At 49.4% G+C, this 18,922-nt stretch overlaps 1 protein-coding gene across 2 annotated transcripts in view; it reads right to left on the bottom strand.

Moving 5' to 3' along the window:
* Window positions 1-17,486, bottom strand: part of LOC140386518 (free fatty acid receptor 2-like) — a 42,186-nt gene extending 24,700 nt beyond the window's left edge. The window contains exon 1 of one of the 2 annotated variants that reach the window (XM_072468922.1): window positions 17,312-17,486. The gene's annotated coding sequence lies outside the window, so the exon portion shown is untranslated. Of the gene's footprint in view, window positions 1-10,010; window positions 10,435-17,311 lie in introns of those variants that run through there. The other variant, XM_072468921.1, reaches the window with a different exon arrangement.
* Window positions 17,487-18,922: the final 1,436 nt, after the last annotated feature.

Here is an 18,922-nt window from a genome sequence, read left to right as displayed (position 1 = left end):
GGCGTCTGCACATCCTCCCCGTGTGTACGTGGGCTTCCTCCGGGTGCTCCGGTTTCCTCCCACAGTCCAAAGATGTACGGGTTAGGTGGATTGGCCATGATAAATTGCCCTTACGTTCGGTGGGGTTGCTGGGTTACAGGAATAGGGTGGAGGTGTGGGCGTTAGTAGGGTGCTCTTTCCAAGAGTCGGTGCAGACTCGATGGGCCAAATGGCCTCCTTCTGCACTGTAAATTCTGTGATTCTATAATTCTAAATGAAATATACAACATAATAAATAACCAACACCCCCCCCTCCCCCCTCCACCTGATTCTTCCTCCCATCCTGCCTTCTCCACCTCTGAGCAAACCCATCGACCGACCCCCTCAAGATGGACTTGACCCTCTCCAACCTCAGGAATTTCCCCAAGTCACTGACCCACATCCCCACTTTCGGAGGCTCCGAGTCCCTCCACTCAAGCAAAATCCGTCTCTGGCCTTTCTCGCCCCTGGACTCCCGGGTCTTCCGGCACCCCAAAAATTGCTACCTCTGGACCCGGGGCCACCTTCACCCACAATACCTCGGACATTACATCCATAAACCCCTGCCAGTACCCCTTCAGTTTCGGACATGCCCAAAACATGTAGATATGGTTCGCAGGCCTCTCCGCGCACCGCCCACCCCTGTCCTCAACTCCCTCAAAGAAACTACTCATCCTCGCCACCGTCATATGCGTCCTGTGAACTACTTTAAACTGAATAAGACTGAGTCTCGCACACGGCGAGGACGCATTCACCCTCCATTGAGCCTCCCATATCCCGGCCTCCATTTCCCCCACCCAATATGTGATAGCTTGGTTGTGTTGTAATTCACCAACTGACCACTAGGAGTCCCATTAGTATATCATAGAATTTACAATGCCAAAGGAGGCCATTCAGCCCATCAATTCTGCACTGGCTCTTGGTAAAAGCATCCTACCCAAGCCCACACTTGCACCCTATCCCTGCAACCCAGCAACCCCACCTGAACTTTTGGAAACTCAGGGGCAATTTAGCATGGCCAATCCACCTAACCTGCACATCTTTGGACAGTGGGAGGAAACCAGAGCACCTGGAGGAAACCCACGCAGACACGAGGGGACCGTGCAGACTCTGCACAGACAGTGACCCAAGCCGGGAATCGAACCTGGAGCTGTGAGGCAGCAGTGCTAACTACCGTGCCGCCCAAATGAGAATATTGGAGTCAGGTGACCTCAAACCGTCACGGGAGCTGGAAGAGAGAGGTTACTTGTGCATGTTAATAATGTTATTCATAGGGTGGCACGGTGGCGCAGTGGTTAGCATTGCTGCCTGGGCAGCACGGTGGCGCGGTGGATTAGCCCTGCTGCCTCACAGCGCCGAGGTTCCAGGTTCGATCCCGGCTCTGGGTCACTGGCCTTGTTTGTGTGAGTGTCGCCCCCACAACCCAAAGATATGCAGGCTGGTGGATTGACCACGCTAAATTGCCCCTTAATTGGAAAAAATGAATTGGGTACTCTAAATTTATAAAAGAAAAAAATAATGTTATTCATCTGTCATTTTGTATACATTTGACCCACAGTTAAAGCTATAATACAACATAAGGTCTGAACTCAGTATCATTAATAGAGTGGTGCTTCATTTGAACACTATAGTTATACCTCAATCTCTTCGCAAGGATGTACTTAAGTAGATACACAAAGGACATCTCTGGATTGAGAAGTATAAACGAAGAGCTTGTGACTGATTCTGGCCAGTTTAAACAAGGATATTGACAGGATGGTCAGTTGTTGTGACACATGCCAGAAACATCATTGCAAGCAAACAAGAGAATCTACACAAATATCTGATTTACCATGGCAGAAAGTAGCTATGGATCTCTTTCACCTACGAAGGAAAGAATATTTAATTATCATGGACTATTTTTCAAACTATCCTGGAATAGCTTTACTGTCAAGCAAAACGGCAAGCAGTGTAATACTGCATACCAAGTCAATTTTTGCGAGACATGGAATTCCTTAAATCGTCATGAATGACAACGGTCCTTGTTGTAGCTGTAAAGAGTGGCAACACTTCGCAGTCATGTATGATTTCAATCACATCACGTCAAGTCCGTTGTATCCATTAGCCAATGGCAAAACCGAAAAAGGTGTACATTTGGCAAGTAATTGTTGAAGAAGGCAATGGACAGCCAATCTGATCCATATCTCACAATACTGAGTTACAGAGCATCACCATTGTCACATGGTAGGTTGCAGCAGAGTTACTCATGAATAGAAGGTTGCGTACCACGCTTCCATTCTTGGAAACGAAGGAGGAGAATGCAGTGGTATTGCAGGAAATGCAAAACATTAAAGCAAAACAAAAGCAGTTCGATGATAGAGTGTCCAGAACTTTACCACCTCTGAGTAATAGTGACATTGTGAGAATAGAAGATTCAGGCAATTGGTCGAGAAAAGCCATTGTACTTGAAAAAGTAGCACCTCGTTCCTACAATGTACAGACAGAGTGAGGGTTGGTTTTCAGAAGAAATTGTTGCGCGCTCTTAAAAACCAGAAGAAGACTGTCACAACAACGTGATGGATGGCGAACCTACGTCAGAATCAATGTCAGCTACAGTGTCAGATAGTTCAGCAGTTCCTGAGCATGAGACTGTCATGGAGAAAATTGAATCTACAAGTTCTGAGCAGCAAGGTCAAACTTTGAGAAGATCAACCAGAGTCAGAAAAAAACCTAGCGACTTAATTTGTAGATTTAGACTATTTGTACATACTGTGCTTGCTGTTCTTGTGTATATATATATATATGTGTATATATACATATATATACTTGTTAAACCAGTTTTAAAATTTAAAAAAATAATAATGAAAATGAAAATCGCTTATTGTCACGAGTAGACTTCAATGAAATTACTGTGAAAAGCCCCTAGTCGCCACATTCCGGCGCCTGTTCGGGAGGCTGGTATGGGAATTGAACCGTGCTGCTGGCCTGCCTTGGTCTGCTTTAAAAGCCAGCGATTTAGCCCAGTGAGCTAAACCAGCCCCTATACTGTTCGACTATAATACTATTAGACTCACAGGCTAATGATATCACATGTAAATATATTGATAATAATATATTAATTTATTCCTTCAAAGGAAAGGGGATGCAGTGATATCATGGTTGTGTTTAATTCGCCAACTGACAACGAGGAGTCTCATTTGTATATAAGTGAATGTTAGAGTCAAGTGACCTGAGACTGACGAGGGAACTGGAAGAGAGAGGTTGCTTGTGCATGTTAATACTGTTATTCTCTGTTGTTTGTGAATAGTTTGCCCACAGTTAATGTTGATAAATTGTTTATAGCTTTAGCTGCAAGTGTTCTTGTAATATAAATCAAGCCATCCGACAAGAACATTACACCCAGCTCCTCTGCCCACTTCCGTATAATGTCCCCCATCAAGACCCCTCCCATCAGCTCCTTGTAGGACTCGGACACCTTCCCCTCCCCTACCCCCTCCCTTGACAACACCTCATCTTGCAGTCCCGAGGACGGCAACCCGGGAAAGGAAGTTACTTCCCGCCTCACGAAATCCCGGATCTGCAAATACCTGAAACCATCCCCCCTGGGCAGCTCATATTCTTACTCCAGGTCCCCTAATTTCGCAAAGCTGCCCCCTATGAACAGGCCCCGAATTTCCCGATCCCTGCCTGCCGTCACCCCCGAAACCTCACATCCAGCCCCCCTCACTGCCCCCCCCGGGTGCAATCCTATGATTATCACAGAACGGTGCCCATACCGAGGCCCCCTCCAGTCTCAAATGCTGCCTCCACTGCCCCCATACCCACAAGGCCATCACCACCACTGGACTCACAGAGTACGTGGTCGGCAAGAAGGGCAATGGCACTGTTGGCAATGCCCTCAGGTTCATCCCCCTTCCCCTCCCCACTTGTGCTCAAAAAAGCCCTTTTGACCCATGGGGTCTTCCCCACCCATACAATACCTGAGATCCGTGCATTAACCTCAAAGAATGACTTTGGGACAAAGATTGGGTGGTTCTGAAATATGAACAGGAACCTTGTCAGCAGCGTCATTTTCACTGTCTGCACCAGTCCCGCCAACGACAATGGCAGCACATCCCACTCAATGACCGTGTTAAAATCCACCCCATGATCAACCGTTGCAAGTTCAGGTCCGGCATCTTCCCCATTACCCACCTCATAAACTCCACATTATCCCAATTTGGGTCATAAACATTTACCAGGACCACCGACATCCCCTCCAGCTTCCCACTAACCATCACGAATCTCCTCCCGAATCTGCTACAACTTCCCCCACCTTGAGCGTCACCCGCTTATTCACCAACACCACCACCCCCACTCGCCTTTATGTCCAGTCCCAAATGGAATACCTGCCCTACCCATCCTTTCCTCAGCCTCCAATCTTTAAATGCGTCTCTTGTAGAAAAGCCACGTCTGCCTCAGACTCCTCAGGTACACCAACACGCGTGACCACTTGACTGGCCCATTCAGCCCCCACACGTTCCATGTGACCAGCCTGGTTCGGGGGGGGGGGGGGGGCCCGCCCCTTCCCTTGATGATCAACCATATCCATTTTCGGGCCAGCCCCCGGCCCGTGTCACGCAGCCCCCCCCCCCCCCCCCCCCACGCCCACCCTCGGATGTCCACCGCCATCACTCCCTTTCCAACTGCACCACAACAACTACACCCTTGTCAGCACCCCACCCTCCCCCTCCCTCAAACAAATCAACCTCATTCCCCTCCCCTGGTCCAACCACCTGACTACCAGCCACTGTGCTCCTGTGAACTAGCCCGCCCAGCTACCCAGCTACCAGCCTGTACAGTACTCAGGGGAACTAGACCCGTCCCCCTGAGTACTGTACCCCAGTGTTATACAGTGATGGGCCTGCCCCAACCCACACTGATCCCTTATATTGTGCAGTGTCAGACTCGTCCACACATGTTTGTACCCCAGTGGTATGCAGTGACAGACCTGTCCCCATTAGTACTCTACCCCAGTGTTATACAGTGATAGGCCTGTCCCAATATTACTGTACCCCAGTATTATACAGTGTCCTATCCAGTGTGCCCCAGTGTTAAGCAGTGACAGACTCGTCCCCATCAGTAATCTACCCAGTGGTATACGGTGACAGAAACGTTCCAATCAGTACTGTATCCCTGTGTTATACAATGATAGCCCAGTCCCCAACAGTACTGTACCCCAGTGTATACAGTGGTAGATCCGTCCCCTAGGAAGACTGTACGCCAGTGTTATAAAGTTAGCAGACCCATCTCCTAGGAGGACTGTAACCCAGTGTTATGCAGTGATAGACGTGTCCTCACCTTTACTGAATTTCAGTGTTATACAGTGAAAAACCCATCACACCAGTACTGTACCAAGTGTTATACAGTGATAGACCCATCCCCAGCAGTACTGTATCCCAGTGTTATACAGTGGCAGACCTGTCCCCCAAGACTGTAACCCAGTGTTATACAGTGACAGACACGTTCCCAGCAGTACTGTACCCCAGGGTTATACCGTGACAGACCTTTCCTCACCAGTACTGTACACCAGTGTTATACAGGGGCAGACCTGACCCCACCAGTACTCTACCACAATATTATACAGTGACAGACCTGTCCCCAAGACTCCTGTAGCTTAGTGTGATCCAGGAACAGACCTGTCCTCTCCAGTACTGTACCCTAATGTTATAGTGGCAGACCCGACCCACCAGTACAGTGTCGAAGAGTTACACAGTGACAGACCCGTCCCCACCAGTATTGTACCCCAGTATTATACAGTGACAAACCTGTCCCCACCAGTACTGTACCGTAGTGTGATACCGGGACATACCTGTCCCTACCAGCACTGTACCCCAATGTTATACAGCGACAGACCCGTTCCCACCAGCACTGTAGCGTAGCGTGATACCGTGACATACGTGTCCCCACCAGAACTGTATCCCAGTATTTTTTCAGTGGCAGACCCCACCCCACCATTACTGTATCACAGTGTTATTCAGTGACAGACCCAACCCCACCAGTACCTTATCCCAGTGTTATTCAGTGACAGACCCATCCCCACCATTACTGTACCCCAGTGTTATATACATCCACAGTATGAACACACACTCTCAGATACATGCAGAAATACATTGGCAGTGTGAACACATACACAGAAATACTTCCACAGTACAAGCACACACTCAGACACACACATAAATTCATCCACAGTATGAACACACACACAGATACACACAAAAATGCATCCTAAGTACGAACACACACTCTAGGACACACACAGAAATACATCCACAGTATGAACACACACACTCAGACACACACAGAAACACATCCACAGTATGAACACACACAGAAATACAGCCACAGTCTGTCCACACGCACATACACTTGGACACACACAGAAATACATCCACAGTACCAACACACACACACTCAGACACACACAGAATTACATCAACAGTGTGAACACACACACACTCAGACACACAGAAATAGGTCGACAAAATGAACACATACACACTCAGACACACACAGGAATACATCCACAGTATGAACACACACACACACTCAGCCACACGCAGAAATACATCCACAGTATGAACACACACACACAGAAATAGATCGACCAAATGAACACATACACACTCGGACACACACAGAAATACATCCACAGGATGAACACACACACAGAAATACATCGACAATATGAACACGCACACACACACGGACACACATAGAAATACATCCACAGCACGAACACACACACACTCAGACACACTCAGAAATACATCCTGAGTATGAACACACATACACTCAGACACACCCAGAATTACATCCACATTATGAACACACACACACTCAGGCACATGCAGAAATACATCCACAGTATGAACACACACACGCTCAGATACACACAGAAATACAGGCACAGTACGAACACACATACACTCGGACACACACAGAATTATATCCACAGTATGAACACACACATGCTCAGATACACACAGAATTCATCCACAGTATGAACACACACACACTAAGATACACACAGAATTACATCCACAGTATGACCACACACACACTCGGACACACAGAAATACATACACAGTACGACCACACACACACTCAGATACACAACAGAATTACATCCACAGTATGAACATACAAACACTCGGACACACACAGAAATACATCCACAGTATGAACACACACACACACTCAGACACACACAGGAATACATCCACAGTATTAACACACACACACACTCAGATACACAACAGAATTACATCCACAGTATGAACATACAAACACTCGGACACACACAGAAATACATCCACAGTATGAACACACACACACACTCAGACACACACAGGAATACATCCACAGTATTAACACACACACACACTCAGACACACGCAGAAATACATCCACAGTATGAACACACACACACACTCAGACACACACAGAAATTCATCCACAGTATGAACACACACACACTCAGACACACAGAAATAGGTCGACAAAATTAACACATACACACTCGGACACACACAGAAATACATGCACAGTATGAACACACACACACAGAAATAGAACGACAAAATGAACACATACACACTCGGACACACACAGAAATACATCCACAGGATGAACACACACACAGAAATACATCGACAATATGAACACGCACACACACACGGACACACATAGAAATACATCCACATTATGAACACACACACACTCAGGCACATGCAGAAACATATCCACAGTATGAACACACACACGCTCAGATACACACAGAAATACAGGCACAGTACGAACACACATACACTCGGACACACACAGAAATACATCCACAGTATGAACACACACACACTCGGACACACACAGAATTACATCCACAGTATGAACACACACATGCTCAGATACACACAGAATTCATCCACAGTATGAACACACACACACGAAGATACACACAGAATTACATCCACAGTATGAACACACAAACACTCGGATGCACACAGAAATACATCCACAGTATGAACACACACACACACTCAGACACACACAGGAATACATCCACAGTATGAACACACACACACACTCAGACACACACAGGAATACATCCACAGTATTAACACACACACACTCAGACACACGCAGAAATACATCCACAGTATTAACACACACACACACTCAGACACAGAAATAGATCGGCAAAATGAACACACACACACTCAGACACACACAGAAATACATCCACAGTATGAACACACACTCACACACACACAGAAATACATCCACAGTATGAACACATACACACTCGGACACACACAGAAATACTTCCACAGGATGAACACACACACAGAAATACATCGACAATATGAACACGCACACACACAGAAATACATCCACAGTATGAACACACACACACTCAGACACACAGAAATAGATCGACAAAATGAACACATACACACTCGGACACACACAGAAATACATCCACTGGATGAACACACACACAGAAATACATCTACAATATGAACACGCACACACACACGGACACACATAGAAATACATCCACAGCACGAACACACACACACTCAGACACACTCAGAAATACATCCTGAGTATGAACACACACTCTCAGATACATGCAGAAATACATCCACAGTATGAACACACAGACACTCGGACACACACAGAATTACATCCACAGTATGAACACACACACACTCAGGCACACGTAGAAATACATCCACAGTACGAACACACACACAGAAATACAGGCACAGTACGAACACACATACACTCGGACACACACAGAAATACATCCACAGTATGAATACACACACACTCGGACACACACAGAATTCATTCACAGTATGAACACACACACACTAAGATACACACAGAATTACATCCACAGTATGAACACACACACACTCGGACACACCCAGAATGACATCCACAGTATTAACACACACACACTCGGACACACACAGAAATACATCCACTACAAACACACACACACGCTCAGACACACACAGGAATACATCCACAGTATGAACACACACTCACACACATGCAGGAATACATCCACAGTTGGAACACAAACATACTCAGACACACAGAAATAGATTGGCAAAATGAACACATACACACTCGGCACACACAGAAATACATCCACAGTATGAACACACACACACTCAGACACACAGAAATAGATCGACAAAATGAACACCTACACACTCGGACACACACTGAAATACATCCACAGGATGAACACACACACAGAAATACATCTACAATATGAACACGCACACACACACGGACATACATAGAAATACATCCACAGCACAAACACACACACACTCAGACACACTCAGAAATACATCCTGAGTATGAACACACTCTCAGATACATGCAGAAATACATCCACAGTATGAACACACATACACTCGGACACACCCAGAATGACATCCACAGTACGAACACACACACAGAAATACATCCACAGTATGAACACACACACACTCGGATACACACAGAATTCATCCACAGTATGAACACACACACACTCGGACACACACAGAAATACATCCACAGTTCGAACGCACACACACTCAGATACACACAGAATTCATCCACAGTATGAACACACACTCAGACACACATAGAAATACATCCACACTATGAACTCACGCACACTCGGACACACACGTTACCAACAATGAAATGACCTCTGGACAGACCCATTCTCTCCTTCCCCCACACCCATTCTGAGTGTGTGTGTGTGATTGAGTGTGCATAAAAAAATAAGAGTCCTTACATGAATCATGGGAACATGAGGAAAGGCGTCTCAAGATATTTTACAAGTAAAATTCCGTGAGTGTATGTGTGAGCAGAGTGTGTGAATGAGTGTGTGTGAGAGAGCGTGAGTGAGGAGGTATGTGGTGTGCGATGTGTGTGTGCACAGTCGAGTAGAAGCCTACCTTCAAGCATTTGAAGAACGGCAAAGAATGATGTAGTATGAAGTTGGTTGTTGTTTAACAGCAACTAGCACAGGCTTGCTCCTGCCGGATGGCCCGACCTCTCCTAACTAACTGGCTGTTAAGCAACCTCAGAATTTCCATTGCTTATATTTCTCTTCCCGATATTTGGTGTAATCCCAGCAGGTGTCTGCAGGTACCGTGAACTGTAAAGTGGGGCGGGGGCAGGGAGGGTGGGAGGTTGGACAGAGCCTCTTATCTCAAGTGTAGTGGTGATTGGACACAGTGTCAGACAACAGTATCACGGGGGTGTGAGTAACAACACCCTAAACAAAAGCAAAGAGGGGCACTGCGAATCCCCCTTGCCCAATCCCACCCCAGGTCTCCCAGAAAATATAGGGTTAAGGGGGAGATTGAAGCAAGATGAGGGAAGGGGAGAGAGTGGACAAGGAGAAAGTGATTCCCAGCGGGAGGAGGCTCGGTTACCAGAAGGGGACACAGATTGAAGAGAAACGGGAAAAGAACCAGAGGGGGGGGGGAGATGAGAAGTTTTATTTCACACACAGCGCGTTGTTGTAATCTGGAAGGTGCTGCCTGAAAGGGCGGTGGACGCAGATTCAACAGGAACTTTCAAAAGGGAGAGTTGGAGAGATAAGATAAGGGATATGGGGAGTAAGAACGGGGAGGGGGAGGGGGAGGGGGGGGGGCGAATTAGAAGCATTTACACATCTCTAGCACCTGTCAGCATCTCTGCATGTTCGGGGAAGCCCATGGAGCAATTTCGTTGCAGTCAGGTGGGGAATGCGGCTCCCAATCTGTGCACAGCAAGATCCCACAATCAGAAACGTTACCAATTTTTTTCCCCTCCTGTCTTTACCATTGTGAATGAGGGATAAATGTTGCACCAGGACAGCGAGATGAACGCCCCACACCGCCCCCCCCCCCCCCCCCCGCACGTTGAGAAGGCAGGTGACAGCCTCGGTTTAATATTTCAGCACCTCTGACAGTGCAGCACTCCCTTAGTACTGACCCTCTGACAGTGCAACTCTCCCTCAGTACTGACCCTCTGACAGTGCAGCACTCCCTCAGTACGGACCCTCTGACAGTGCAACTCTCCCTCAGTACTGACCCTCTGACAGTGCAGCCCTCCCTCAGTACTGACCCTCTGACAATGCAGCACTCCCTCTGTACTGACCCTCTGACAGTGCAGCACTCCCTCAGTACTGCCCCTCTGACAGTGCAGCACTCCCTCTGTACTGACCCTCTGACAGTGCAGCACTCCCTCAGTACTGCCCCTCTGACAGTGCAGCACTCCCTCAGTACTGACCCTCTGACAGTGCAGCACTCCCTCAGTACTGACCCTCTGACAGTGCAGCACTCCCTTAGTACTGACCCTCTGACCGTGCAGCACTCCCTTAGTACTGACACTCTGACAGTGCAGCACTCCCTCAACACTGACCTCTGACAGTGCAACACTCCCTCGTACGGACCCTCTGACAGTGCAGCTCTCCCTCAGTACTGACCCTCTGAGAGTGCAGCACTCCCTCAGTACTGACCCTCTGACAGTGCAGCCCTCCCTCAGTACTGACCTTCTGACAATGCAGCACTCCCTCTGTACTGACCCTCTGACAGTGCAGCACTCCCTCAGTACTGCCCCTCTGACAGTGCAGCACTCCCTTAGTACTGACCCTCTGACAGTGCAGCACTCCCTAAACACTGACCTCTGACAGTGCAACACTCCCTCAGTACGGACCCTCTGACAGTGCAGCTCTCCCTCAGTACTGACTCTCTGACAGTGCAGCACTCCCTTAGTACTGACCCTCTGACAGTGCAGCACTCCCTAAACACTGACCTCTGACAGTGCAACACTCCCTCAGTACTGACCCTCTGGCAGTGCAGCACTCCGTCATCACTGACACTCTGACAGTGCAGCACTCCCTCTGTACTGACCCTCTGACAATGCAGCACTCGATCAGTACTGACCTTCTGACTGTGCAGGACTCCCTCAGTACAGACCCACCGACAATGCAGCACTCCCTCAATACTGAACCTCCGACAGTGCAGCACTCCCTCATTACTGACCCTCTGACAGTGCAGCACTCCCTTAGTACTGACCCTCTGATAGTGCAGCACTCCCTCAGTACAGACCCTCTGACAGTGCAGCACTCCCTCAGTACTGACCCTCTGACAGTGCAGCACTCCCTTAGTACTGACACTCTGACAGTGCAGCACTCCCTCAACACTGACCTCTGACAGTGCAACACTCCCTCGTACGGACCCTCTGACAGTGCAGCTCTCCCTCAGTACTGACCCTCTGACAGTGCAGCACTCCCTGAGAACTGACCCTCCGACAGTGCAGCTCTCCCTCAGTACTGACCCTCCGACAGTGCATCTCTCCCTCAGTACTGATCTTCCGAAAGTGCAGCACTCCCTCAGTACTGACCCTCTGACAATGCAGCACTCCCTCAGTACTGACCCTCTGACAGTGCAGCACTCCCTCAGTACTGACCCTCTGACAGTGCAGCACTCCATCAATACTGACCCTATGACAATGCAGCACTCCCTCAGTACTCAGCCTCCAACAGTGCCACACTCCCTCAGTACTATCTCTCCGACAGTGCAGCACTCCATCAATACTGACCCACTGACAGCGCAGCACTCCCTCAGTACTGACCCTCTGACAGTGCAGCACTCCATCAATACTGACCCTATGACAATGCAGCTCTCCCTCAGTACTGACCCTCTGACAGTGCAGCACTCCCTCAGTACTGACTCTCTGACAGGGCAGCACTACCTCAGTACTGACCCTCTGACTGTGCAGTACTCCAACCGTACTGCCCCACCGACAGTGCAGCACTCGCTCGGTACTGACCCACCGACAGTGCAGCACTCCCTCAATACTGAACCTCCGACAGTGCGTCAGTCCCTCAGTACTGACTCTCTGACAGTGCAGCACTCCCTCAGTACTGACCCTCTGGCAATGCAGCACTCCCTCATCACTGACACTCTGACAGTGCAGCACTCCCTCAGTACTGACCATCTGACAATGCAGCACTCCCTGAGTACTTACCCACTGACAGCGCAGCACTGCCTCAGTACTGACCCTCTGACAGCGCAGCACTCCATCAATACTGGCCCTATGACAATGCAGCTCTCCCTCAGTACTGACCCTCTGACAGTGCAGCACTCCCTGAGTACTGACCCTCCGACAGTGCAGCTCTCCCTCAGTACTGACCCTCCGACAGTGCATCTCTCCCTCAGTACTGACCTTCTGACAGTGCAGCACTCCCTCAGTACTGAATCTCTGACAGTGCAGCACTCCCTCAGTATTGGCCCTCTGACAGTGCAGCACTCCCTCAGTACTGACCCTCTGACAGTGCAGCTCTCCCTCAGTACTGACCCTCTGACAGTGCAGCACACCCTCAATACTGACCCTCTGACAGTGCAGCACTCCCTCATCACTGACACTCTGACAATGCAGCACTCCCTCACTACTGACCCTCTGACAGTGCAGCACTCACTCAGTACTGATCCTCTGACAGTGCAGCACCCCCTCAGTATTGACCCTCTGACAGTGCAGCGCTCCCTCAGGACTGACCCTCTGTCAGTGCAGCACTCCCTCAATACTGACCGTCTGGCAGTGCAGCACTCCCTCAGTACTGACCCTCTGACAGTGCAGAACTCCGTCATCACTGACACTCTGACAGTGCAGCACTCCCTCCGTACTGACCCTCTGACAATGCAGCACTCGATCAGTACTGACCTTCTGACTGTGCAGGACACCCGCAGTACTGATCCTCTGGCAGTGCAGCACTCCCTCATCACTGACCCTCTGACAGTATAGCACTCCCTCAGTACTGATCTTCTGACTGTGCAGGATTCCCTCAGTACTGACCTTCTGACAGTGCAGCACTCCCTCAGTACTGATCCTCTGGCAGTGCAGCACTCCCTCATCACTGACATTCTGACAGTGCAGCACTCCCTCAGTATTCACCCTCAGGCAGTGCAGTACTCCCTCATCACAGACACTCTGACAGGGCAGCACTCCCTCAGTACTGACCCTCTGACAGTGCAGCACTGCCTCAGTACTGACTCTCTGACAGTGCAGCACTGCCTCAGTACTGACTCTCTGACAGTGCAGCGCTCCCTCAGTACTGACTCTCTGACTGCAACATTCCCTCAGTACTGACCCTCCGACAGTGCAGCACTCGCTGAGTACTGACCCACTGACAGTGCAGCACTCCCTTTGTACTGACACCTTAACAGTGCAGCACTCCCTCAGTACTGACCCTCTGACAGTGCAGCACTCACTCAGTACTGACCCTCTAACAGGGCAGCAACCCCTCAGTACTGACCCTCTGACAGTGCAGCACTCCATCAGTACTGACCCTCTGACAGTGCAGCACTCCCTCAGTACTGACCCTCTGGCAGTGCAGCACTCCGTCATCACTGACCCTCTGACAGTGCAGCACTCCCTCCGTACTGACCCTCTGACAATGCAGCACTCGATCAGTACTGACTCTCTGACAGTGCAGCACCATCTCAGTTCTGACCCACTGACAATGCAGCACTCCCTCAATACTGAACCTCCGACAGTGCAGCTCTCCCTCAGTACTGACCATCTGATAGTGCAGCACTCCCTGAGTACTGACCCTCCGACAGTGCAGCTCTCCCTCAGTACTGACCCTCCGACAGTGCATCTCTCCCTCAGTACTGACCTTCCGAAAGTGTAGCACTCCCTCTACTGATCCTCTGGCAATGCAGCACTCCCTGAGTACTGACCCTCTGACAGTGCAGCACTCCCTCAGTACTGACCCATGACAGTGCAGCACTCCATCAATACTTACCCTATGACAATGCAGCACTCCCTCAGTACTCAGCCTCCAACAATGCCACACTCCCTCAGTACTATCTCTCCGACAGTGCAGCGCTCCATCAATACTGACCCTTTGACAATGCAGCACTCCCTCAGTACTCAGCCTCCAACAGTACTGACTCTCTGACATTGCAGCACTCCCTCAGTACTGACTCTCTGACAGTGCAGCACCATCTCAGTACTGACCCTCCGACAGTGCAGCACTCACTGAGTACTGCCCCACCGACAGTGCAGCACTCCCTCGGTACTGGCCCACCGACAGTGCAGCACTCCCTCAATACTGAACCTCCGACAGTGCAGCACTCCCTCAGGACTGACTCTCTGACAGTGCAGCACTCCCTCAGTACTGACCCTCTGGCAATGCAGCACTCCCTCATCACTGACACTCTGACAGTGCAGCACTCCCTCAGTACTGACCATCTGACATTGCAGTACTCCCTGAGTACTGACCCACTGACAGCGCAGCACTCCCTCAATACTGACCCTCTGACAGTGCAGCACTCCATCAATACTGACCCTATGACAATGCAGCTCTCCCTCAGTACTGACCCTCTGACAGTGCAGCACTCCCTGAGTACTGACCCTCTGACAGTGCAGCACTCCCTCCGTACTGACCCTCTGACAATGCAGCACTCGATCAGAACTGACTCTCTGACAGTGCAGCACCATCTCAGTACTGACCCACTGACAATGCAGCACTCCCTCAATACTGAACCTCCGACAGTGCAGCTCTCCCTCAGTACTGACCATCTGACAGTGCAGCACTCCCTGAGTACTGACCCTCCGACAGTGCAGCTCTCCCTCAGTACTGACCCTCCGACAGTGCATCTCTCCCTCAGTACTGACCTTCCGAAAGTGTAGCACTCCCTCTACTGATCCTCTGGCAATGCAGCACTCCCTGAGTACTGACCCTCTGACAGTGCAGCACTCCCTCAGTACTGACCCATGACAGTGCAGCACTCCATCAATACTTACCCTATGACAATGCAGCACTCCCTCAGTACTCAGCCTCCAACAATGCCACACTCCCTCAGTACTATCTCTCCGACAGTGCAGCGCTCCATCAATACTGACCCTTTGACAATGCAGCACTCCCTCAGTACTCAGCCTCCAACAGTACTGACTCTCTGACATTGCAGCACTCCCTCAGTACTGACTCTCTGACAGTGCAGCACCATCTCAGTACTGACCCTCCGACAGTGCAGCACTCACTGAGTACTGCCCCACCGACAGTGCAGCACTCCCTCGGTACTGGCCCACCGACAGTGCAGCACTCCCTCAATACTGAACCTCCGACAGTGCAGCACTCCCTCAGTACTGACTCTCTGACAGTGCAGCACTCCCTCAGTACTGACCCTCTGGCAATGCAGCACTCCCTCATCACTGACACTCTGACAGTGCAGCACTCCCTCAGTACTGACCATCTGACACTGCAGCACTCCCTGAGTACTGACCCACTGACAGCGCAGCACTCCCTCAGTACTGACCCTCTGACAGTGCAGCACTCCATCAATACTGACCCTATGACAATGCAGCTCTCCCTCAGTACTGACCCTCTGACTGTGCAGCACTCCCTGAGTACTGACCCTCCGACAGTGCATCTCTCCCTCAGTACTGACCTTCCGACAGTGCAGCACTCCCTCAGTACTGACTCTCTGACAGTGCAGTACTCCCTCAGTACTGGCCCTCTGACAGTGCAGCACTCCCTGAGTATTGACTCTCTGACAGTGCAGCACTCCCTCAGTATTGACCCTCTGACAATGCAACTCTCCCTCAGTACTGACCCTCTGGCAATGCAGCACTCCCTCATCACTGACACTCTGACAGTACAGCACTCCCTCAGTACTGACCATCTGACACTGCAGCACTCCTTGAGTACTGACCCACTGACAGCGCAGCACTCCCTCAGTACTGACCCTCTGACAGTGCAGCACTCCATCAATACTGACCCTATGACAATGCAGCTCTCCCTCAGTACTGACCCTCTGACAGTGCAGCACTCCCTGAGTACTGACCCTCCGACAGTGCAGCTCTCCCTCAGTACTGACCCTCTGACAGTGCAGCACTCCCTCAGTACTGACCCTCTGACAATGCAGCACTCCCTCAGTACTGATCCTCTGACAATGCAGCACGCCCTGAGTACTGACCCTCCGACAGTGCAGCACTCCATCAATACTGACCCTATGACAATGCAGCACTCCCTTAGTACTCAGCCTCCAACAGTACTGACTCTCTGACAGTGCAGCACTCCCTCAGTACTGACCCTCTGACAGTGCAACACTCCCTCAGTGCTGACCCTCTGACAGTGCAGCACTCCCTCAGTACTGACCCTCTGACAGTGCAACACTCCCTCAGTACTGACCCTCTGACAGTGCAACACTCCCTCAGTGCTGACTCTCTGACAGTGCAGAACTCCCTCAGTACTGACCCTCTGACAGTCCAGCACTCTCTCTGATCTGCTGCTGGATAATCAGCTGACGGAACTGGTCGAAGCGTGATGATTAATCGTTTCCACCCGTTGGTTCTGCGAGGCCAACCCCAAACCTTCTCTTTTCTGGATAATACTGCCACAATCGTACTCAAGCAAACTAGTTTGGTTTAAACTCTGCTCCTCCACTCTGTCAGCATGCAGGAGATTAATGTGGAATTTCCAGTAAACTATTGCTGAGAATTTCCCTTTGTTTCCCTCCTGCTGCCACTCCCACCCAGACCCGACCTCTGCTATTCGCGAGGAACTGTCCTCCTCCACCTTGGCAGGCACTTCATACAGTGACCAACATGAAATATTTATTAAATAACGTCACCGCCTCTCAGAATAAAAGTTCCAACATGAACTCAACTGTGGGAGATTGTAAATATCGACAAAATATTTTTTAAATCCGGTGCTGTACTTGGCCTGGGAGAGTTTGATGTAGACATTGTAGGGGGAGCTTTACTCTGTATCTAACCCCGTACTGTACCTATCCTGGGAGTGTTTGATGGGAACAGTGTAGAGGGAGCTTTACTCTGTATCTAACCCCGTGCTGTGCCTGTCCTGGGAATGTTTGATGGGGACAGCGTAGCGGGAGCTTTATTCTTTATCTAACCCCGTGCTGTGCCTGTCCTGGGAATGTTTGATGGGGACAGCGTAGCGGGAGCTTTATTCTTTATCTAACCCCGTGCTGTACCTGTCCTGGGAGTGTTTGATTGGGACAGTGTAGCGGGTGCTTTATTCTTTATCTAACTCCGTGCTGTACCTGGTCTGGGAGTGTTTGATGGGGACAGTGTAGAGGGAGCTTTACTCTGTATCTAACCCCATGCTGTACCTGACCTGGGGGTGTTTGATGGGGAAGTGTAGAGGGAGCTTTTATCTGTATCTAACTCTGTACTGTACCTGTTGTGACATTATCATAAATGTAAAGAACTGTAAGGGTTAATGTTATGACCAAATCAACCACTAGAGGGAGCTAGATGTAGAACTGTATGAGGCATCAATGCTAAACCTTGTGGGTTAAAGGTTGAAGAGAAATCTAGACGACAGACTGAAGGAAAGATTGCGTGAGTGAGAGCAGATCATAGTTATTGTATTACTGTCGAGATTAGTAGTAGTTGCGTATAGATTGTATGTTTATTATCAACTGTTTATTACATAGGAGTAAGTGTTAAATCCAATTAAATAGTGTTAATAAATCAATCGCTTTGTTCAATATAAAAACTATTTGTGGTCTTTGTGAACACAATGCCAACCATCCTAGAATTAGCAACACAAAGAACACCACATGGTACCAGGAGTGTATTTCTACAAATAATAAGCAGGTACATTAGACAGGTTCGCTTTAAGAAGATTGAAGAAAACAATTCCGCCTCTACACCGATCAGAAAATCTACATAGAAGAAAAATCGTAAGATGGAGAGTCTAACGAAGCCTGAGTACTTCTGAACAAACGGTAAACTATGTCAAAACTGGGCTTTCTTCAAACAGCAGTTTGAAGTTTTCCTATCTGCCTCCACGCTAGAAAATGCTTCTGATCAGGAAAAAACAGCGCTTTTTCTTAATTTG

Source organism: Scyliorhinus torazame, chromosome 12 (assembly GCF_047496885.1).
Source record: "Scyliorhinus torazame isolate Kashiwa2021f chromosome 12, sScyTor2.1, whole genome shotgun sequence".
Lineage (NCBI taxonomy): Eukaryota > Metazoa > Chordata > Chondrichthyes > Carcharhiniformes > Scyliorhinidae > Scyliorhinus > Scyliorhinus torazame.
This window is presented reverse-complemented; position numbering and strand designations above follow the sequence as displayed.